The sequence below is a fragment of the Phyllobates terribilis genome, unplaced genomic scaffold (genome assembly GCF_046119375.1).
Source record: "Phyllobates terribilis strain yellow unplaced genomic scaffold, ASM4611937v1 Scaffold_114__1_contigs__length_5359813, whole genome shotgun sequence".
Classification (NCBI taxonomy): Eukaryota; Metazoa; Chordata; class Amphibia; order Anura; family Dendrobatidae; genus Phyllobates; species Phyllobates terribilis.
The window spans coordinates 2,567,483-2,590,950 of NW_027362874.1; positions in this window are offsets into that span (position 1 = coordinate 2,567,483).

Below are 23,468 nucleotides of genomic sequence, written 5' to 3' on the forward strand. Positions count from 1 at the left end.
TAACGCACAGGGTGATGATGATGAGGTTGGAGATCCCACTTACTGTCAACCCACAGTCAGCCAAGAGATGAGGTCAGCAGAGGAGGTGGAGGAAGATGCTAGTGACGACGAGGTCAGGTTGCGCCTTCCTGGACAGAGACGTAGTACTGGAAGCACGTCAACAACTGCATCCTCAAACACAACTCTGCCTCTCACCACAAGTCGTGGTGGCTCTTCAGGTCGCATGGGTGCTAAGCCTTGCATAGCCTGGGCATTTTTTCAGATCGATAAAGATGACCCAACTCGTGTTATCTGTAACATTTGTCAGCAAAAGCTAAGTAGAGGCCAAAAAATACATAGTTTGAGTACTTCATGCATGAACCGGCACGTGGACATGAAGCATAAGTTGCAGTGGGAAGCTCAGTGTGCTACAATGCGGCCTAGCCGGCCGGGCCATCCACCGTCTGCCATATCTTGTGCATCCGCGGCCTCTTCATCCTCTGTGACTGGGGGGACAGCAGTCACACCTGTTTTGGGGCGCAGACCTGCCACCTCTTTACCCGCAACAGCCAGCGTGATTGGCAGGTCATCATTTTCTTTGGAGGTGGTAACACCAGCTGGTGTTGAGCGCTGTCCGACATCGATAGCACCACCTTTGGATCAAGGCAACCTAACATGTCCGCCTGCATCTTCCTCACAGACTGGCAGTTTGCCGGGGACACCCTTATCAACCCCGTCTAAGCACAATAGCCAGCCCTCGGTCCCTCAGATGTGGACAAGTAAAAGACCATTTCCTCCTAGCCATGAGAAAGCTAAGAGGTTGAATTTCACCATCTGCAAGCTCTTGGCTACAGAAATGCTGCCTTTCCCCCTGGTGGACACAGAGGATTTTCGAGACCTTATGTCCGTCGCAGTGCCCCAGTACCAGATGCCCAGTCGGCACTACTTCTCAAAGAAAGGTGTGCCTGCGCTCCACCAGCATGTCGCACACAACATCACCGCTTCTTTGAGAAACTCTGTGTGTGACAGGGTGCATTTCACCACAGACACTTGGACGAGTAGGCATGGACAGGGGCGTTACATGTCGCTGACTGGGCACTGGGTAACTATGGTGACAGCAGGACAAGGGGCTGCTGTCCAAGTCTTGCCGTCCCCACGAGTTGTGCGTCAATCCTCTTTATGTCAAAGTTCCTCCACTGCTTCTGCCTCCTCAACCTCCTCTCGGTCTTCCACCTGCACCCAAAGCCTGTCTGGTCATGCCACAAGCTTTCTAACTGCGCAGAAGGGATCCTGCACACCTCCTTACTATGCTGGCAGTAGGGCTCAACGTCATCAGGCGGTTTTTACATTGAAATGTCTGGGAAATGTGAGTCACACAGCTGAGGAGTTGTGGTCAGCTCTGGAGAACCAGTTTCATGAATGGTTGTCTCTACTGGACCTGAAACCAGGGAAGGCCGTGTGCGACAATGCTGCAAACCTGGGTGCGGCCCTTCGCCGGGGCAATGTCACACACGTGCCTTGTATGGCTCACGTGTTGAACCTGGTTGTCCAGCAATTTTTAGTCCACTATCCCAGACTAGTTGGCCTTCTGCAGAGGGCACGGTCGCTGTGTGCTCACTTCCGCCGTTCGCATCCCGCAGCTCAGCGACTTACATCTCTGCAGAAGTCGTTGGGCCTGCCACTTCACCGGCTAAAATGCGATGTGCCTACCCGGTGGAATTCAACTCTGCACATGTTGCAGCGACTGTGGCAGCACAGACAAGCCCTGGTGCAATACGTTCTGACGTATAGCCTGGGCCAACGAGATTCAGAGGTGGGGCAAATCACGCTGGAGCAGTGGTCTCAGATCAGGGACCTATGCACCCTTCTGCACAGTTTTGAAATGGCGACGAAGATGTTTAGTGCTGACGATGCCATTATCAGCATGACTATTCCGGTGATTTACATGCTGGAGCACATGTTAAACAGAATTCGGAGTCAGGTGGTGGCACAAGAGGAGGTGGAGGAAGTAGAGGAGGAGGAGTTGTATGCGGAAGGGCTAACATCTGCAAGGTCCAGACGGTCGGCAGCACCAAGGCGGCAGGCATGTGAGGGTGGGGGAGATGGTTTTACCAGGGCGCATGGTAGCAGCCAAACTAGTGAGGAAGGTGCAGGAGCCCAGGAAGAAGTGGAGGACGAACTGATGGAAGACTCATCAGATGAGGGAGACCTTGATCACATTTCTGTTGTGCGAGGTTGGGGGGAGAGGACAGAGGAAGGAAGCATGATTGTTACCTCGCCACCAACACAACAGGGACTTGGTGCTCCTGGATGCGCAACACACATGAGTGCCTTCTTGCTGCACTACCTGCAACATGACCCTCAAATTGTGAGAATTAGAAATAATCCTGACTACTGGGTTGCCACACTGTTAGATCCCCGGTACAAAAGTAAATTTGCAGAATTTATTCCTGCCATAGAAAGGGATGCACGCATGCAGGAGTATCAGCAGAGACTGTTGCAGAATCTTACATGTGCTTTTCCACAAAATACCAGTGGTGCACGTAGTGAATCTCACAGTTCCAACTTGCCAACCGTAGGACCGTCAAGTGTTCAGCACTCAAACCGTAACAGAACCACAGTATCTGCTGGTAACATCAATTTTGCGGAATCATTTCACCACTTTTTTAGCCCATCCTTTGCAAGGCCACAGGAGACAAGAAGTCTGACACATAGTCAACGCCTAGAGACGATGGTACAGGAGTATCTCCAAGTAAACATTGAAGCCATGACTGTGTCACTGGACCCTTGCTCTTTTTGGGCTTCCAATCTGGATAAATGGCCGGAGCTAGCCACTTACGCCTTGGAGATCTTGTCATGCCCCGCAGCCAGCGTTCTGTCTGAACGTGTGTTCAGCGCTGCTGGTGGTGTGCTGACAGATAAGCGCACGCAGCTCTCCATGATAATGTAGACAGACTCACGTTCATAAAGATGAACAAATCATGGATCCGAAACGACTTTTCTACCCCTGTGTCATCCTGGGGAGAGTAAAAGATGGATGATTGGTTAAAATCACCCTACCAACCGTTTTAAGCTTTCAAATTACTAATCATGTTTATCTGTATCTTGGCTGGAAAATAATTTGGGCTTTGTAGCAGTGTGCAGCACTGATTCTATTAGGCCATCTATAATAAGCTCCACCAGATTTAAAATTACTAATCATGTTTATCTGTATCTTGACTGGAAAATAATTTGGACTTTGTAGCAGTGTGCAGCACTGATCCTATTAGGCCATCTATACTAAAGCTTCACCAGCTTTCAAATTAATAATAATTTCTAGCTGCATCTAGCCCGGAAAATAATTTTGGGGCTCCGAGATGCGCAAGACACATAAGTGCCTTCTTGCTGCACTACCTGCAGCATGACCCTCATATTGTCAGATTTCGAAGTAATCATGACTACTGGGTTGCCACACTCTTAGATCCCCCAAACTTTTCGATCAACCTTTTCATTTTAATAAAGACCAAAAAAATGGTCATTTTTGAAATTATAAGCATTAGCAGGTTGTTAGAAACTGAAATCAAACAGTTTTCAACTCAAAACTTTATTCTAGGTGATGTTACATTTTCACATAGGACCCCTTGTTCGAAAGGAGCTTCTGAACTCTCTCGTCCATTGAATTTGTCAGGTTTTGGATGGTTTCTGCTTCAATTGTTTTGCATGAGGACAGAATACCCTCCCAGAGCTGTTGCTTAGATGTGAACTGCCTCCCGCCATCATAGACACTCCTTTTGATGATGCTCCAGAGGTTCTGAATGGGGTAGAGGTCAGGGGAGCATGGGGGTCACACCATAAGTTTGTCCCCTTTTATGCCCATATCAGCCAGAGATGCAGATGTTTTATGTGCAGCATGAGATGGTGCATTATCATGCAAAAAAATGATCTTGCTGTGAAATACACGGTTCTTCTTCTTGAACCATGGCAGGAAGTGCTGTTTGAGAAAATCCACATACATTATGGAGTTCATCTTTAGCGCCTTCAGGGATCCCAAAGGGGCCGACAATCTCTCTCCCCATGATTCCAGCCCAAAACATTACTCCACCTCCTCCTTGTTGGCGCTGTAGCCGTGTTTGCGTGGGGTGTCCATCAACCAGCCATCCTCCACTCCATCCATCTGGACCATCGAGCGTTGCACGGCACTCATCCGTGAACAAAACAGTTTTGAAATCAGTCTTCATGTAATGTTTGGCCCACTGGAGCCGTTTCTGCTTGTGTGAAGTGGATAGAGGAGGTTGACAGGATGGTGTATGCACAGCTGCAAACCTCTGAAGGACCCTGCATCTTGTTGTTCGGGGGACGTTGGAGGCACCAGCAGCTTCAAAAACTTGTCTGCTGCTATGGCTTTTTTGCCGCTGCTCTTTCAACCTGACGTAATTGCCTGTAGGAAAGAGTCCTCAATTTGCCCTTATCAGCACGCACACGTGTGTACTGTGAATCAGCTACATACTTCTTGATTGCCAAGATACTTCATCCTGATCATCGTACAATGTTGATTGTAGTCATGCCTTGACCTAAACACTCCACAATTTGTTGCTTCTCAGCAGCCGACACATCCTTTTTCTTTCCCATTTTGGCAGAAAATGTAGGCTGCTTAATAATGTGAGACAGCCTTCTTAAGTAGTCTTGCCTTTCATTGGACACACCTGCCAAACTAATTAGCACAGGTGTCTGCAATTGCTTACAGTGATATAAAGAGCCCTGACACACATCACCATCAATGAGTTTAACTGACAAACAAACAAATTCTTCCCTTATCACTCCTAAACACTTTTTGCATAATAATTTGGAACACAGTGTACATGTGCTTTTCCACAAAACACCAGTGGTTCACGTAGTGAATCTTACAGTTCTAACTTGCCAACCGTGGTCTGTATGGAGTTGTTCAATAAAGGGCCAAAAATTAAGATAACATAGATGGGAGAGGTCTCTATGAATAGGAATTCCTAAGTATTTGATACCCTGTGAGGGCCAGGCAAAGGGAAAGTTGGACTGGATGGAATCCTATATGGATTTGGGGAGGGAGACATCGAGGGCCTCAGACTTCGCTGCATTGATTTTAAAATTTTACCATGTAACAAAGTGATCTATTTCAGCCATAACAGCAGGGATGGATATATGTGATTGAGTGATATATACTAGGACATCATCAGCAAATAGAGAGCACTTGTACTCGGTGCCTCCCACCTCAATCCACCTAATATTGGGGTTATGGCGAATTGATGAGAGCAGGTGCTCCGTCACTAGGATGTATAAGAGAGGGGACAGAGGACATCCCTGCCTTGTCCCATTGGTGATTGTGAAAGGTGATGAAAATGTTCTGACGCACCCCCTGGGCCTTGGGACACCCGGAGCCGGACCCTTTTTGGTGGATGCTGGTGGTTGTAGTCTTCGTGGCGGCGATCCGGTTCCGTGGCTCAGGGCGGTCAAACCAGTGGCGGAACTATTTATGTGGTTTTGATGTTTAAATGTCCGACTACTCCACCCGTGGATTGCGGTCAGAGTGAACCGCCGCTACAGGGCAGACCGCTAAGGCTGGTGTTGTGGGTGCAGCAGAGCGTAGCATAACTCCCCACGGGAGGAGTATAGCCTCAGGGCAGTGTATGCGGAGGATGGGGGTGATGGTGCAGGGCAGCAGCAGTAACGACACGGAGTCAGTGATTCAGTTCAGGGCCTTTACTCACAGTTCTTATTATCCAGACCACGTCTGCAGGTAACGGCTGCCCACGTCGTACTGTGCTCACCAGGTGAGGGGCTCAGACAACTCCCAGATAACTTTGGAGTGCTTCACAGGACCCCCTTTGTGTGTCCTTTGTCTGGCCTTTCTTACCAACACTTCTGTCCGGCTGCCTCGGGCCTCCTCTTGGTAAACTTGGCGCCAGTCTCCCTGACCCTATGTGGTGCCTTCCTAGTGGGTGTAGCGAGGGGCTGCGCCACATAAAATGTCAGAGCCTCCGGTTTCTAGCTGAGCGTCGTTTCCTGCCTCCACTAGTTCGGGGACCGGTCTCTCCATTTGGCCTGACCCCTCCACGCAGGTGGATTCGGGCGTGCGGTGGCGACTCGCCCGTCCGCACCCCTGGGATCCCTTCATTCCTCGTTCCTGGAGTCTTCTGCGCTCCCCTTCCTTCCTTCTCCCTCTTCCAGGCCTGGGCCTCTGTTACTAGGCCCGCCTCCGGAGCAGAGCTCATGCAGAGCCCCTGCTCCCTGCCACTTCTGCTCAGACTTCTCTGCACTGAACTAAGATGGTGCCCACCTTTTATACTCCCTTCTCAATGCACCCAGGAACTGCTTCCTCCCTGCTCCTGCACTACAGGGTTCCCCTTCCTCAGTGTTCCCTCCCCCCACTCCAGCCAGGGACAGGGACTGTCGTGCCCATCTCAGGGGCATATTGGTCGCCCTGCCCCACGGCAATGTGGTGTAATGCATGCAGGTGTCGGGTCCTGATCCACACTCCATCCTTACCTGAGAGTGAGATATCACACCTCTGGGTGAGGTGCAATACGTCTGTAGCAACTGAGCCCTCAGGGTGCTACAGTTCCATTTATCTTCAGCCTAGGTGACGTATTGTGATACAGGGCCGTGATTTTGGCTATAAAAGGGTCCCCTAGACCCCTACCCCAAGCTTTTTAAGAGAATCATATATGGCGTGCCAGGAGACTCTATGGAATGCTTTCTCAGCATCCAACGAGAGTATCTAATTACAAATTTTTAACTGCATCTAGCCCAGGAAATACTTTGTGCCTAGTAGCAGTGTCTGCTAGTCAGCGGATTATCCCGGCTGTTAAGCAAGCTACACCACCTGTAGTTTGGACACTTAATTTTTTCAAAGGAAATGCTTCGGGACCACGGGATACTCAGTGAAGAGCATCAGGAGGCACCCCAAGGCATAGGGGCTGGGACTGGCAGTAGGATGCCTTGCGGTGGACAGCCGAGCTCGATCCTTATAAAAGCTTTTTAACTGCAGCAGCTTTAGTGGACGCTACTGGAGCTGGAATTACGCGGCTGCTTGCATGAGACTTGCCCTCCAATAGATCCTTGTAAATGGATTTAAAGTGTATTCATTCAAATTAGAGAGAAAATTTAAATTAAAAAGCTTAGAGCTGCCTCCACCACATGGGGGCTCGCTCGACCCACCAGCGGACAGGCACCAGTATTGGGAGAGGGGGGCTGGCCATCAGGGTTCACCGCGGCTCTGGCACAAACCCGGCGACACGGAGGTGGCACGGGCAGGAGCGGACTGGCCGTGTCAGCTTCTCACTTTTTGGATTTTAGAAGGGCATGACATGCCTATATCTGTGTCTCCCCCTCCTTTTACTCCTCCACCTCATTTATTTTCACATGACTATATGTACTTGACACTTTTCCATGTGTTAGTTATGTCTTCTGAGCAGTTTGTCAGCTTTTGGACACCTTTGAAGGTGTTTTATATGTGTTTCTATGTGTTTTTGTTTGCCTGCCATTGGTTTTAACGGTGTTCGAAGGTGTTCGACGAACAGTTCGACGAACAGTTCGGCGAACACACGGGTGTTCGACGAACCGAACCGAACTCGAACACTACGGGGGTGGCTCAACACTAATCAAGACTGTTTTAAAGCCTCTTGGAGGAGTGGTAGAGGTAGCAGTGGATTAAAAAGACAATATCAATGCCCCTTAGAAAAGTTGTGGAGGTCGCAGTGAAATAAAAAGACAATAACAATGCCCCTTAGAAGATTGGTGGAGGTTACAGTGGAATAAAAAGGCAATATCAATGCCCCTTGGAAGAGTGGTGGAGGTTACACTGGAATAAAAAGACAATATCCATGACCCTTGGTAGAGTGGTGGAGGTCGCAGTGGAATAAAAAGACAATATTAATGCCCCTTGGAAGGGTGTTGGAGGTCGCAGTAAAATAAAAGGACAATATCAATGCCCCTTGGAAGAGTGGTGGAGGTTACAGTGGAATAAAAAGACAATATCAATTCCCCTTGGAAGAGCTGTGTAGTACACAGTGGTTTAACCAGAAGGTTTTAAGGCACTGTGGAATAGACGTGGAGGTAACAGTAGCTAAACAAGACGGTTTTAATGCTTCTTGGAAGAGTGATGGAGGTCGCAGTGGATTAAAAAGACAAAATCAATGCCCCTTGGAAGAGTGGTGGAGGTCGCAGTGGATTAAAAAGACATTATCGATGCCCCTTGGAAGAGTGGTGGAGGTCGCAGTGGAATAAAAAGAAAATATCAATGTCCCTTAGAAGAGTGGTGGAGGTTACAGTGGAAAAAAAGACAATATCAATGTTCCTTGGATGAGGGGTGAAGGTCGCAGTGGAATAAAAAGACAATATCAAAGTCCCTTGGAAGAGTGGTGGAGGTCACAGTGGATTAAAAAGACAATATCAATGCCCCTTGGAAGAGTGGTGGTGGTCGCAGTGGAATAAAAAGACAATATCAGTGCCCCGTGGAAGGGAAGTGGAGGTCACAGTAGCTTAACAAGAAGGTTTTAATGCCCCTTGGAAGAGTGATGGAGGTCGCAGTGGATTAAAAAGACAAAATCAATGCCCCTTGGAAGAGTGGTGGAGGTTACAGTGGAATAAAAAGACAATATCAATGCCTCTTGCAAGAGCTGTGGAGTTCAGAGTGGTTTAAATTGACGGTTTTAATGCCCCTTGGAAAAGACGTGGAGGTCACAGTGGCTTAACAAGACGGTTTTATTGCCCCTTGGAAGAGTGGTGGAGGTTACAGTCGAATAAAAAGACAATATCAATGCCTCTTGGAAGAGCCGTGGAGTTCAGAGTGGTTTAACCAGACGGTTTTAATGCCCCTTGGAAGAGACGTGGAGGTCACTGTAGCTTAACAAAACTGTTTTAATGACCCTTGGAAGAGTGGTGGAGGTCGCAGAGGATAAAAAAGACAATATCAATGCCCCTTAGAAAAGTGGTGGAGGTCGCAGTGGAAAAAAAAGACAATATCAATTCCACTTGGAAGAGATGTGGAGGTCGCAGTGGAATAAAAAGACAATGTCAATGCCTCATGGAAGAGACTTGGAAGTCACAGTAGCTTAACAAGATTGTTTTAATGCCCCTTGGAAGAGAGGTGGAGGTCGCAGTGGAATAAAAAGACAATATCAATGCCCCTTAGAAGAGTGGTGGAGGTCGCAGTGGAATAAAAAGACAATATTAATGCCACTTGGAAGAGTGGTGGAGATCGCAGTAAAATAAAAAGACAATATCAATTCCCCTTGGAAGAGTGGTGGAAGTTACAGTGGAATAAAAAGACAATATCATTGCCCCTTGGAAGAGCTGTGGAGTTTAAAGTGGTTTAACCAGAAGGTTTTAATGCATCGTGGAATAGACGTGGAGGTCACTGTAGATAAACAAGATGGCTTTAATGCTTCTTGGAAGAGAGTTGGAGGTCGCAGTGGATTAAAAAGACAAAATCAATGCCCCTTGGAAGAATGGTGGAAGTTACAGTGGAATAAAAAGACAATATCAATGCCTCTTGCAAGAGCTGTGGAGTTCAGAGTGGTTTAAATTGACGGTTTTAATGCCCCTTGGAAGAGACATGGAGGTCACAGTAGCTTAACAAGACGGTTTTAATGCCCCTTGGAAGAGTGGTGGAGGTCGCAGTGGATTAAAAAGACATTATCGATGCCCCTTGGAAGAGTGGTGGAGGTCGCAGTGGAATAAAAAGAAAATATCAATGTTCCTTAGAAGAGTGGTGGAGGTTACAGTGGAAAAAAAGACAATATCAATGTTCCTTGCATGAGGGGTGAAGGTCGCAGTGGAATAAAAAGACAATATCAAAGTCCCTTGGAAGAGTGGTGGAGGTCACAGTGGATTAAAAAGACAATATCAATGCCCCTTGGAAGAGTGGTGGTGGTCGCAGTGGAATAAAAAGACAATATCAATGCCCCGTGGAAGGGAAGTGGAGGTTACAGTAGCTTAACAAGAAGGTTTTAATGCCCCTTGGAAGAGTGGTGGAGGTCGCAGTGGATTAAAAAGACTACCAAATCCCCTTCGAAGAGTTGTGGAGGTCGCAGTGGAAAAAAAAACAATATCAATGCCCATTGGAAGATTTGTGGAGGTTACAGTTGAATAAAAAGACAATATCAATGCCTCTTGGAAGAGCTGTGGAGTTCAGAGTGGTTTAACCATGCTGTTTTAATGCCCCTTGGAAGAGATGTGGAGGTCACAGAAGCTTATCAAGACTGTTTTAAAGCCCCTTGGAGGAGTGGTAGAGGTCGCAGTGGTTTAAAAAGGCAATATCAATGCCCCTTGGAAGAGTGGTGGAGGTTACAGTAGAATAAAAAGACAATATCAATGCCCCTTGGAAGAGTGGTGGAGGTTACAGTGGAATAAAAAGACAATATCAATGTCCCTTGGAAGAATGGTGGAGGTTACAGTGGAATGAAAAGACAAAATTAATGCCCCTTGGAAAAGTGGTGGAGGTTCCAATTAAATAAAAAGACAATATCAATGCCCCTTGGAAGAGACGTGGAGGTCACAGTGGAATAAAAAGACAATATTAATGCCCCTTGGAAGAGTGGTGGAGGTAGCAGTAAAATAAAAAGACAATATCATTGCCCCTTGGAAGAGTGGTGGAGGTTAGAGTGGAATAAAAAGACAATATCAATGACCCTTGGAAAAGCTGTGGAGTTCACAGTGGTTTAACCAGAAAGTTTTAATGCACCGTGGAATAGACGTGGAGGTCACAGTAGCTTAACAAGACGGTTTCAATGCTTCTTTGAAGAGTGATGGAGGTCGCAGTGAATTAAAAAGACAATATCAATGCCCCTTGGAAGAGTGGTGGAGGTTACAGTGGAATGAAAAGACAATTACAATGCCCTGCGGAAGAGAGGTGGACATCACAGTAGCTTAACAAGACAGTTTTAATGCCCCTTGGCGGAGTGGTGGAGGTCGCAGTGGAATAAAAAGACAATAACAATGCCCTGTGGAAGAGACGTGGAGGTCACAGTAGCTTAGCAAGACAGTTTTAATGCCCCTTAGAACAGTGGTGGATTTTACAGTGGAATAAAAATACAATATCAATGCCCTTTGGAAGAGTGGTGGAGGTCGCAGTGGAATAAAAAGACAATATCAATGCCCCTTGGAAAAGTGGTGGAGGTTCCAATTAAATAAAAAGACAATATCAATGCCCCTTGGAAGAGACGTGGAGGTCACAGTGGAATAAAAAGATAATATTAATGCCCCTTGGAAGAGTGGTGGAGGTAGCAGTAAAATAAAAAGACAATATCATTGCCCCTTGGAAGAGTGGTGGAGGTTAGAGTGGAATAAAAAGACAATATCAATGACCCTTGGAAAAGCTGTGGAGTTCACAGTGGTTTAACCAGAAAATTTTAATGCACCGTGGAATAGACGTGGAGGTCACAGTAGCTTAACAAGACGGTTTCAATGCTTCTTTGAAGAGTGATGGAGGTCGCAGTGAATTAAAAAGACAATATCAATGCCCCTTGGAAGAGTGGTGGAGGTTACAGTGGAATGAAAAGACAATTACAATGCCTTGTGGAAGAGATGTGGACATCACAGTAGCTTAACAAGACAGTTTTAATGCCCCTTGGCAGAGTGGTGGAGGTCGCAGTGGAATAAAAAGACAATAACAATGCCCTGTGGAAGAGACGTGGAGGTCATAGTAGCTTAGCAAGACGGTTTTAATGCCCCTTAGAACAGTGGTGGATTTTACAGTGGAATAAAAATACAATATCAATGCCCTTTGGAAGAGTGGCGGAGGTCGCAGTGGAATAAAAATACAATATCAATGCCCTTTGGAAGAGTGGCGGAGGTCGCAGTGGAATAAAAAGACAATATCAATGCCCCTTGGAAGAGTGGTGGAGGTCGCAGTGGAATAACCTCACTGGTACATGCTCTGTATAACTTCTCTGCTTGCCGTGTCTGCTGTAATGTAATGCTCTGCTTTGCTGATTCACCACACTGGTACATGCTCTGTATAACTTCTCTGCTTGCCGTGTCTGCTGTAATGTAATGCTCTGCTTTGCTGATTCACCTCACTGGTACATGCTCTGCATAACTTCTCTGCTTGCCGTGTCTGCTGTAATCTAATGCTCTGCTTTGCTGATTCACCTCACTGTTACATGCTCTTCATAACGTCTCTGCTTGCTGTGTCTGCTGTAATCTAATGCTCTGCTTTGCTGATTCACCTCACTGGTACATGCTCTGCATAACTTCTCTGCTTGCTGTGTCTGCTCTGATCTAATGCTCTGCTTTGCTGATTCACCTCACTGTTACATGCTCTTCATAACGTCTCTGCTTGCTGTGTCTGCTGTAATCTAATGCTCTGCTTTGCTGATTCACCTCACTGTTACATGCTCTGCATAACTTCTCTGCTTTATCTGTCCCACTCCATTCAATACCCACATATGTCTGTCCCTTCCCCACTATAGATCTTATCTGATTTTTAGAGGTGCTAAACTGCAGAGACTAGAGTCCTAGCTCTGTGTTTGATCACCCAGCCATCTCCTGGTGAGACGACCAGCTGCTAATTTAGCCATATGCAGCTCCCACAATGCCCTTCATCTGATAGTTTAATGTGCCCTATATATTTAGAAACTCTGTAAGGGGTGCACGCGTCTTCTTGTGCAAAGTGGCTTCGGAGATAAGTGGCAGTTATTTCAGAGGCAGTTAGTCAGGGCAGGAGTCAGGTTAACCAACACTTTGACCACTTACTCTCTTTTAACTATGTTTCTGTTAGCTCTCACTTTTTCCTCTATCTTGCTCCCACCTGCTAACACTTTCTCTGCTCCTCTTCACTGCTGGAGATATCTCTCCAAATCCTGGTCCTCCTCGCCATATCCCCACAGTTACTTCTTCCACAAATGGTCGCAACCCTTCTAACCTCATACCCTTCCAACCAATCCCCACTTCCTTAGTTGCTCTAACAGGAGCTCTATGGAACGCTCGCTCTGTCTGCAACAAACTTTCCTTCTTCCACGATCTTTTCATTACAAACAAACTTTCCTCCCTCGCCATCACTGAAACCTGGCTCACCCCCTCTGACACAGACTCCCCAGCAGCACTTTCATATGGCGTATTCCACCTTTCCCAACCCCCCGCCCCAACGGCAAACATGGCAGAGGCGTAGATTTTCTCCTATCAGAACACTGCGCTTTCACCCAAATCCCACTGCCACCCTCTGTTACACTCCCCTCTTTTTAGGTGCACTGTGTGCGCATTTATTCCCCCTCCAACCTCCAACTGGCCGTCGTTTACCGACCCCCAGGGCAAGCCACCACCTTCTTAGACCACTTCACAACCTGGCTGCATCACTTCCTCTCCACTGACATCCCCACTATCATAATGGGTGACTTCAACATCCCCATTAACACTTCCCACTCGTCTGTCTCTAAGTTCCTATCTCTCACTTCCTCCTTCGGACTCACTCAATGGTCTTCCACACCCACCCACAAAGATGGCCACACACTGGACCTCATCTTCACCCGCCTCTGTTCCCTATCTAACCTCTCTAACTCACCTCTCCCTCTCTCTGATCACAGCCTACTTACATTCTCTTCTCTCTCCTCCCCGGGGCAACAATCCCCACTCCACAAACTTGCATACCCTTGCAGAAACCTCAAACACCTTGACTTACACTCACTCTCTGAATCCCTCCTCCCTCTTACAGACATAAATTCCTTACACGATGCAGACGTTGCTGCTGCTTCATATAACACCACAATAGCTGCAGCTCTAGACTCGATCGCCTCTCTCATACACACAACATCTCGCACATTCAACAGGCAACCCTGGCACACTAAACTTACTAAAGAACTGCGCCGGGCCTCCAGGGTTGCGGAGCGGAGATGGAAAAGGTCTCACTCCATCGAGCACTTCATTGCATTCAAGCAATCCCTCACTAATTTCAAGTCCGCACTCACTACAGCAAAACAAACCTACTTCTCATCTCTCATATCCTCCCTATCTCACAAGCCTAAACAGCTATTTAACACTTTCAACTCTCTCCTTCGTCCCCCAGCACCTCCTCCCTCTTCTCTCATCTCAGCCGATGACTTTGCCTCATTCTTCAAACAGAAGATTGACACCTTCAGACAAAACTTTTGCCTAATGTCCACACAACCCCTCCTCATATCTATTCAACCCTCCTCCTCCAAACCCCACTTCTCCACCATTAGAGAATGTCAAGTCTCCTCTTTACTCTCCAAATCACACCTCACCACCTGCGAACTTGACCCAATCCCATCCCACCTCATCACTAACCTTACCACAGTCTTCATCCCAGCCCTAACCCACCTCTTCAATCTGTCACTAACAACCGGTGTCTTCCCCTCATGTTTCAAACATGCCGCAATCACACCCATCCTCAAAAAGACCTCCCTTGACCCTTCCTCTCTGACTAGCTACCGCCCCATATCACTCCTCCCCTTTGCCTCAAAACTACTAGAACAACATGTCCACCTTGATCTGTCCTCCCACCTCTCCTCCTGCTCCCTCTTCGACCGCCTGCAATCTGGCTTCCGACCGCATCACTCGACTGAAACTGCCCTGACCAAAGTCACCAACGACCTACTAAATGCCAAATTCAAGCGACACTACTCCATCCTCCTCCTTCTGGACCTGTCATCTGCCTTTGACACAGTGAACCATTCCCTCTTACTCCAGATTCTCTCATCTCTTGGCATCACGGACTTTGCTCTCTTGGATCTCCTCATACTTAACAGACAGGATATTCAGCGCCTCCCACTCACGCACCACCTCCTCTTCTCACCCCCTATCTCTTGGTGTCCCCCAAGGTTCAGTTCTAGGACCTCTGTTCTTCTCCATCTACACCTTTGGCCTGGGACAGCTCATAGAGTCTCACGGTTTTCAGTATCACCTCTATGCTGACGACACACAGATCTACCTCTCTGGACCCGATATCTCCTCCCTACTAACCAAAATCCCACAATGTCTGTCCTCCGTGTCATCCTTCTTCTCTAACAGATTTCTAAAACTCAACATGGATAAAACAGAGTTCATCATCTTTTCACCCTCTCATTCACATCCCCCATCTGACATAGCCATCAAAGTCAATGGCTGTTCACTCTCCCCAGTCCCACAAGCTCGCTGCCTTGGAGTAACCCTGGACTCTGATCTCTCCTCAAGCCACATATCCAAGCCCTTTCCACTTCCTGCCAACTCCAACTCAAAAACATCTCCCGGATCCGTGCATTCCTCAGCAAAGACTCTGCAAAAACACTAGTGCATGCCCTCATCATATCCCGCCTCAACTACTGCAACCTCCTGCTCCTTGGCCTCCCTTACAACACTCTTGCGCCTCTCCAATCTATCCTAAACTCTGCTGCTCGACTAATTCACCTGTCCCCCAGCTATTCCCCGGCCTCGCCTCTCTGTCAATCTCTTCACTGGCTCCCCATTGCCCAGAGAATCCAGTTCAAAACTCTAACCATGGCATACAAAGCAATCCACAACCTGTCTCTCCCATACATCTGTGACCTAGTCTCCCGGTACTTACCTGCACGTAACCTCCGATCCTCACAAGATCTCCTTCTCTACTCCCCTCTTATCTCCTCCTCCCACAATCGTATACAAGATTTCTCCCGTGCATCCCCCCTATTCTGGAACTCTCTACCCCAACACATCAGACTCTCCCCGACCGTGGAAACCTTCAAAAGAAACCTGAAGACCCACCTCTTCTGACAAGCCTACTACCTGCAGTAACCACCGCTGCACGACCAACTCTACCCTCACCTAATGTATCCTCACCCATCCCTTCTAGAATGTGAGCCCTCACGGGCAGGGTCCTCCCTCCTCCTGTACCAGTCGCTGACTTGTTTTGTTAAGATTATGTAAATGCTTTTGTTATGCATATCCCTATCACATGTAAAGCGCCATGGAATAAATGGCGCTATAATAGTAAATAATAATAATAAAAGACAATATCAATTCCCATAGGAAAAGTGGTGGAGGTTACAGTGGAATAAAAAGACAATATCAATGCCCCTTTGATGAGCTGTGGAATTCAGAGTGATTTAACCTGACGGTTTTAATGTTCCTTGGAAGAGACGTGGAGGTCATAGTAGCTTAATAAGATGTTTTTAATGCGTTTTGGAAGAGTGGTGGAGGTCGCAGTGGATTAAAAAGACAATATCACTGACCCTTGGAAGAGTGGTGGAGGTTACATTGGAATAAAAAGACAATATCAATGCCCCGTGGAATAGACATGGAGGTTACAGCAGCTTAACAAGACAGTTTAATGCCCCTTGGAAGAGTGGTGGAGGTCGCAGTTGATTAAAAGACAATATAAATGCCCCTTAGAAGAGTGGTGGAGGTCGCAGCGAAATAAAAAGACAATATCAATGCCCCTTGGAAGATCTGTGGAGTTCAGATTGGTTTAACCATACGGTTTTAATGTCCCTTGGAAGAGACGTGAAGGTCACAGTAGCTAAACCAGACTGTTTTAATGCCCCTTGGAAGAGTGTTGGAGGTCGCAGTGGAATAAAAAGACAATATCAATGCCCCTTGGAAGAGTGTTGGAGGTTCCAGTGGAATAAAAAGACAATACCAATGCCCTGTGGAAGAGACATGGAGGTCACAGTAGCTTAACAAGATGGTTTTAATGCCCCTTGGAAGAGTGTTGGAGGTCGCAGTGGAATAAAAAGACAATATCAATGCCCCTTGGAAGAGTGGTGGAGGATACAGTGGAATAAAAAGACATTATCAATGCCACTTGGAAGATCTGTGGAGTTCAGATTGGTTTAAACATACTGTTTTAATGCCCCTTGGAAGAGACGTGGAGATCACAGTAGCTTAACAAGACGGTTTTAATGCCAAATGGAAGAGTGTTGGAGGTTGCAGTGGAATAAAAAGACAATACCAATGCCCCGTGGAAGAGACGTGTAGGTCACAGTAGCTTAACAAGATGGTTTTAATGCCCTTTGGAAGAGTGGTGGAGGTCGCAGTGGATTAAAAAGACAATATCAATGCCCTTAGGAAGAGTGTTGGAGGTCGCTGTGGAATAAAAATACAATATCAATGCCCCTTGGTAGAGTGGTGGAGGTTACAGTGGAATTTAAAGACAATATCAATGCCCCGTGGAAGAGATGTGGTGGTCAGTGTAGCTTAACAAGACAGTTTTAATGCCCCTTCGAAGAATGGTGAAGGTCGCAGTGGAATAAAAAGACAATGTCAATGCCCCTTTGGAAGAGTGGTGGAGGTTAGAGTGGAATAGAAAGACAATACCAATGCCCCTTGGTAGAGCTGTGGAGTTCTGAGTGGTTTAACCAGACGGTTTTAATGCCCATTGGAAGTGACGTGGAGGTCACAGTAGCTTAAAAAGGTGTTTTTAATGCCCCTTGGAAAAGTTGTGGAGGTCGCAGTGGATTAAAAAGACAATATCAATGCCCCTTGGAAGAGTTGTGGAGGTGGCAGTGGAATAAATAGACAATATCAATGCCCCTCGGAAGAATGATGGAGGTCGCAGTGAAATAAAAAGACAATGTAATTGCCCCTAGGAAGAGTGGTGAAGGTTAGAGTGGAATAAAAAGACAATAACAATGCCCCTTGGAAGGGCTGTGGAGTTCAGAGTGGTTTAAGCAGATGATTTTATTGCCCCTTGGAAAAAACGTGGAGGTCATAGTAGATTAACAAGACGGTTTTAATGCCCCTTGGAAAAGTGGTGGAGGTCACAGTGGATTAAAAAGACAATATCAATGCCCCGTGGAAGACACGTGGAGGTCTCAGAAGCTTAACAAGAAAGTTTTAATGCTCATTGGAAGAGTGGTGGAGGTCACAGTGGAATAAAAAGACAATATCAATGCCCCTTGAAAGAGTGGTGGAGGTTACTGTGAAATAAAAAGACAACATCAATGACTCTTGAAAGAGCTATGGAGTTCAGAGTGGTTTAACCAGATGGTTTTAATGCCCCTTGGAAGAGTGGTGGAGGTCGCAGTGCATTAAAAAGACAATATCAATACCCCTTGAAACAATGGTGGAGGTTACAGTGGAATAAAAAGACAATTTCAATGCCCCTTGGAAGAGCTGTGGAGTTCAGAGTGGTTTAACCAGACGGTTTTAATGCCCATTGGAAGAGCTGTGGAGGTCACAGTAGCTTAACAAGACTGTTTTAATGCCTATTGGAAGAGTGGTGGAGGTTGCAGTGGATTAAAAAGACAATATCAATGCCCCTTAGAAGAGAGGTGGAAGTCGCAGTGGAATAAAAAGACAATATAAATACCCCTTGGAAGAGTGGTGGAGGATACAGTGGAATAAAAAGACAATATCAATGTCCCGTGGAATAGACATGGACGTTACAGTAGCTAAACACGATGTTTTTAATGCACCTTGGGAGAGTGGTGGAAGTCGTAGTGGAATAAAAAGACAATATCAATGCCCCTTGAAAGAGTGCTGTAGGTTACAGTGGAGTAAAAAGACAATATCAATGCCTCTTGCAATAGCTGTGGAGTTCAGAGTGGTTTAAATTGACGGTTTTATTGCACCTTGGAAGAGACGTGGAGGTGACAGTAGCTAACAATACAGTTTTAATGCCCCTTGGAAAAGTGGTGGAGGTCACAGTGGATTAAAAAGACAATATCAATGCCCCGTGGAAGACACGTGGAGGTCTCAGAAGCTTAACAAGAAAGTTTTAATGCTCATTGGAAGAGTGGTGGAGGTCACAGTGGAATAAAAAGACAATATCAATGCCCCTTGAAAGAGTGGTGGAGGTTACTGTGAAATAAAAAGACAACATCAATGACTCTTGAAAGAGCTATGGAGTTCAGAGTGGTTTAACCAGATGGTTTTAATGCCCCTTGGAAGAGTGGTGGAGGTCGCAGTGCATTAAAAAGACAATATCAATACCCCTTGGAACAATGGTGGAGGTTACAGTGGAATAAAAAGACAATTTCAATGCCCCTTGGAAGAGCTGTGGAGTTCAGAGTGGTTTAACCAGACGGTTTTAATGCCCCTTGGAAGAGCTGTGGAGGTCACAGTAGCTTAACAAGACTGTTTTAATGCCTATTGGAAGAGTGGTGGAGGTTGCAGTGGATTAAAAAGACAATATCAATGCCCCTTAGAAGAGAGGTGGAAGTCGCAGTGGAATAAAAAGACAATATAAATACCCCTTGGAAGAGTGGTGGAGGATACAGTGGAATAAAAAGACAATATCAATGTCCCGTGGAATAGACATGGACGTTACAGTAGCTAAACAAGATGTTTTTAATGCACCTTGGGAGAGTGGTGGAAGTCGTAGTGGAATAAAAAGACAATATCAATGCCCCTTGAAAGAGTGCTGTAGGTTACAGTGGAGTAAAAAGACAATATCAATGCCTCTTGCAATAGCTGTGGAGTTCAGAGTGGTTTAAATTGACGGTTTTATTGCACCTTGGAAGAGACGTGGAGGTGACAGTAGCTAACAATACAGTTTTAATGCCCCTTGGAAGAGTGGTGGAGGTCGCAGCGGATGAAAATGACAATATCAATGCCACTTGGAAGAGTGGTGAAGGTCCCAGAGGAATAAAAAGACAATATAAATACCCCTTGGAAGAGTGGTGGAGCTAAAAGTGGAATAAAAAGACAATATCAATGCGCCGTGAAAGAGACGTGTAGGTCACAGTAGCTTAACAAGACGGTTTTAATTCCCCTTGGAAGAGAGGTGAAAGTTGCAGTGGAATAAAAAGTCAATATAAATGCCCCTTGGAAGAGTGCTGGAGGTTACGTTGGAATAAAAAGACAATATCAATGCCCCTTGCAAGAGCTGCAGAGTTCAGAGTGTTTTAAATTGACGGTTTTAATGCCGCTTGGAAGGGACGTGGAGGTGACAGAAGCTTAACAAGACGGTTTTAATGCCCCTTGGAAGAGTGGTGGAGGTCGCAGAGGATTAAAAAGACGATATGAATGCCCCTTGGAAGAGTGGTGGAGGTCGCAGTGGAATAAAAAGACAATATCAATGCCCCTTGGAGAGTTGTGGAGGTTACAGTGAAATAAAAGACAATATCAATGCCCCTTGGAAGAGTGATGGAGGTTACAGTGGAATAAAAAGACAATATCAATGCCCCTTGGAACAGTGGTGGAGGTTACAGTTAAATAAAAAGACAATATCAATACCCCGTGGAAGAGATGTGGAGGTAACAATAGCTTAACAAGACGGTTTTAATGCCCCTTGGAAGGGTGGTGGAGGTCGCAGTGGATTAAAAAGACAATATCAATGAGCCTTGGAAGAGTGGTGGAGGTCGCAGTGGAGTAAAAAGACATTATCAATGCCCCTTGGAATAGTGGTGGAGGTCGTAGTGGAATAAAAAGACAATATCAATGCCCCTTGGACGAGTGGTGGAGGTTACAGTGGAATAAAAAGACAATTACAATACCCCGTGGAAGAGACGTGGAGGTCACAGTAGCTTAACAAGATGGTTTTAATGCCTCTTGTAGGACTGGTGGAGGTCGCAGTGGAATAAAAAGACAATATCAATGCCCCTTGGAAGAGTTGTGGAGGTTACAGTAGAATAAAAAGACAATATCAATGCACCTTGGAAGAGTGATGGAGGTTACATTGGAATAAAAAGACAATATCAATGCCCCTTGGAACAGTGGTGGAGGTTACAGTTGAATAAAAAGGCAATATCAATGCCCCGTGGAAGAGATGGGGAGGTCACAATAGCTTAACAAGACGGTTTTAATGGCCCTTGGTAGAGTGGTGGAGGTCGCAGTGGATTAAAAAGACAATATCAATGAGCCTTGGAAGAGTAGTGGAGGTCGCAGTGGAATAAAAAGACATTATCAATGCCCCTTGGAAGAGTGGTGGAGGTCGCATTGGAAAAAAAAGACAATATCAATGCACCTTGGATGAGTGGTGCAGGTTACAGTGGAATAAACAGACAATTTCAATGCCCCGTGGAAAAGACGTGGAGGTCACAGTAGCTTAACAAGACGGTTTTAATGCCTCTTGGAGGACTGGTAGAGGTCACAGTGGAATAAAAAGACAATATCAATGCCCCTTGGAAAAGTGGTGGAGGTTACAGTGGAATAAAAAGACAATAATAATGCCCCTTGGAAGAGCTGTGGAGTTCAGAGTGGAATAACCAGACAGTTTTAACGGTCTTAGGAAGAGACGTGGAGGTCACAGTAACTTAACAAGACGGTTTTAATGCCCCTTGGAAGAGTGGTGGGCGTCACAGTGGAATAAAAATACAGTATCAATGCCCCTTGGAAGATTGGTGGAGGTAACAGTGGAATAAAATGACAATATCAATGCCCCGTGGAAGAGATGTGGAGGTCACTGTATCTTAACAATATGGTTTTAATGCCCCTTGGAAGAGTGGTGGAGGTTGCAGTGGAATAAAAAGACAATGTCAATGCCCCTTGGAAGAGTGGTGGAGGTTACAGTAGAATAAAAAGACAATATCAATGCCCCTTGGAAGAGTGATGGAGGTTACAGTGGAATAAAAAGACAATATCAATGCCCCTTGGAACAGTGGTGGAGGTTACAGTTGAATAAAAAGGCAATATCAATGCCCCGTGGAAGAGATGGGGAGGTCACAATAGCTTAACAAGACGGTTTTAATGGCACTTGGTAGAGTTGTGGAGGTCGCAGTGGATTAAAAAGACAATATCAATGAGCCTTGGAAGAGTGGTGGAGGTCGCAGAGGAATAAAAAGACAATGTCAATGCCCCTTGGAAGAGTGGTGGAGGTTAGAGTTGAATAAACTGAAAATACAAATGCCCCTTGGAAGAGCTGTGGAGTTCAGAGTGGTTTAACCAGATGGTTTTAATGCCCCTTGGAAGAGAAGTCGACATCACAGTAGCATAACAAGACGGTTTTAATGCCCCTTGGAAGAGTGGTGGAGTTCGCAGTGGATTAAAAAGACAATATCAATGCCCCTTGGAAGAGTGGTGGAGGTCGCAGTGGAATAAAAAGACAATATCAATGCCCCGTGGAAGGGAACTGGAGGTCACAGTAGCTTAACAAGACTGTTTTAATGCCCATTGGAAGAGTGGTGGAGGTCGCAGTGGAATAAAAAGACAAAATCAATGCCCCTTGGAAGAGTGGTGCAGGTCGCAGTGGAATAAAAAGACAATATCAATGCCCCTTGGAAGAGCTGTGGAGTTCAGAGTGCTTAAACCAGATCGTTTTAATGCCCCTTGGAAGAGACGTGGAGGTCACAGTAGCTTAACAAGACTGTTTTAATGCCCCTTTGCAGAGTGCTGAAGGTTACATTGGAATAAAAAGACAATATCAGGGCCCCTTGCAAGAGCTGTGGAGTTCAGAGTGGTTTAAATTGACTTTTTTAATGCCCCTTTGAAGGGACGTGGAGGTGACAGTAGCTTAGCAAGATGGTTTTAATGCCCCTTTGAAGAGTGGTGGAGGTCGCAGTGGATTAAAAAGACAATATGAATGCCCCTTGGAAGAGTGGTGGAGGTCGCAGTGGAATAAAAAGACAATATCAATGCCCCTTGGAAGAGTGGTGGAGGTTACAGTTGAATAAAAAGACAATATCAATGCCCCTTGGAAGAGTGATGGAGGTTACAGTGGAATAAAAAGACAATATCAATGCCCCTTGCATGAGCTGTGGAGTTCAGAGTGGTTTAAATTGACGGTTTTAATGCCCCTTGGAATGGTTGTGGAGAAGACAGTAGCTTAACAAGATGGTTTTAATGCCCCTTGGAAGAGTGGTGGAGGTCGCATTGGATTAAAAAGACAATATGAATGCCCATTGGAAAAGTGGTGGAGGTCTCAGTGGAATAAAAAGACAATATCAATGCCCCTTGGAAGAGTGGTGGAGGTTACAGTTGAATAAAAAGACAATGTCAATGCCCCTTGGAATGGTGATGGAGGTTACAGTGGAATAAAAAGACAATATCAATGCCCCTTGCATGAGCTGTGGAGTTCAGAGTGGTTTTAATTGACGGTTTTAATGCCCCTTGGAATGGATATGGAGATGACAGTAGCTTAACAAGATGGTTTTAATGCCCCTTGGAAGAGTGGTGGAGGTCGCATTGGATTAAAAAACAATATGAATGCCCCTTGGAAAAGTGGTGGAGGTCTCAGTGGAATAAAAAGACAATATCAATGCCCCTTGGAAGAGTGGTGGAGGTTACAGTTGAATAAAAAGACAATGTAAATGCCCCTTGGAAGGGTGATGGAGGTTACAGTGGAATAAAAAGACAATATCAATGCCCCTTGCATGAGCTGTGGAGTTCAGAGTGGTTTTAATTGACGGTTTTAATGCCCCTTGGAATGGATGTGAAGATGACAGTAGCTTAACAAGATGGTTTTAATGCCCCTTGGAAGAGTGGTGGAGGTCGCATTGGATTAAAAAGACAATATGAATGCCCCTTGGAAAAGTGGTGGAGGTCTCAGTGGAATAAAAAGACAATATCAATGCCCTTTGGAAGAGTGGTGGAGGTTACAGTTGAATAAAAAGACAATGTCAATGCCCCTTGGAAGGGTGATGGAGGTTACAGTGGAATAAAAAGACAATATCAATGCCCCTTGGAAC